This window comes from Diaphorina citri, unplaced genomic scaffold (genome assembly GCF_000475195.1).
Source record: "Diaphorina citri unplaced genomic scaffold, Diaci psyllid genome assembly version 1.1 scaffold16518, whole genome shotgun sequence".
Classification (NCBI taxonomy): Eukaryota; Metazoa; Arthropoda; class Insecta; order Hemiptera; family Psyllidae; genus Diaphorina; species Diaphorina citri.
In genome coordinates this window covers 1-1089 of record NW_007393878.1, presented here as the reverse complement: position 1 = coordinate 1089, position 1089 = coordinate 1, and the positions used below count along the sequence as shown (strand labels likewise).

Sequence of the window (1089 nt, the reverse complement as noted above, 5' to 3'; positions counted from 1 at the left end):
GCACACTAATTGTTGACACAGCTGGGAGTCGAACTTGGCCAGGTGAGCGAGATTCACGTTCAGCACTGGGTCTTCGAGAGAAAAGATCTGGAAAATGAGATTTTAATCAATTTAAATGAGATTCTAATTTATTGTTCACTGACAAATCTTTCGGGAGTTACGATAAAAGTAATAAATGTGGACAAAGAAATGTACCTACTTGTTTTTCGATTGCAAATATTTCAACAGGGTACCTCTGGTGTTCTCGCGCTGACCCAGCACTTAGATGGAAATTATTGTGTCTTTTTCATCAGATGAGAGGCATACTACGGAACGGACAAAACACAAGTTAGCTTAATTGGTAGCGCGTCTGTCTTGTAAGCGCTAGGCAGCGGGTTCGATTCCCGCCCAGGGCGGATTTTATCCTGAACGAATGTTCGTTCTCGGAACGGCTGGCTTTTTCCCATCCTATCTTCTTTCTCTCTTCGATTACGGGATGATAAGACCTTAGCAGTTACAGTTCCCTCTATCAAACCTCTTCAAGAAAGAAAAAAAAATCATTGCTACAAAATAAAACGGCTATTAAATACTAAAATAATAATAATAATAAAACCTGAAACTCACTGTGTCCTATAATATCATACTTACTGTTAGCATAATGTGACTTTTTAGTCATAGCCGACAGTATAAATAACCTGTGAAGTGTAACAGTTATTTCTCTATCTACATTTAATATGGACCTTCACCCTTCACAAAGTTACTGAGGCATCCATCCAGAAGTATAAATAAGGTATATTAAATAAATAAAATACTTACCTCATCGATTTTCTGCATATACAGTGGCTGCGTTTCGTCCAGACCTTCAATCCGTTCATCCTCATCCATACTGGTCTGCACAAACGTCTCCAGGAACGTCTTGAACTTGGCCTTGCACCGATCCACCACTACATCGGTACCCCAAATAACCAAGGCTGATTCACCAGCTGATGGATGAGGGGACTGATCAGGACGTCCTGGGGTCTGAAAAGAAGTATAGAATATACCTTGTTTATCCTACTCGAATGAGACTAAAAAGTCCCTTTACCCCAGCAGTCTAAACAAGGTCTCGTG

The 1089-nt window shown here is 40.3% G+C and overlaps 1 long non-coding RNA gene across 1 annotated transcript; it reads right to left on the bottom strand.

Annotated features, from left to right (window-relative positions):
* Window positions 1-23: 23 nt before the first annotated feature.
* Window positions 24-996, bottom strand: LOC113473146. The gene is made up of 2 exons (XR_003395204.1): window positions 796-996; window positions 24-87 (listed from the first exon to the last, which is right to left on the bottom strand). It is a non-coding gene; the product is annotated as an uncharacterized LOC113473146 (long non-coding RNA).
* Window positions 997-1089: the final 93 nt, after the last annotated feature.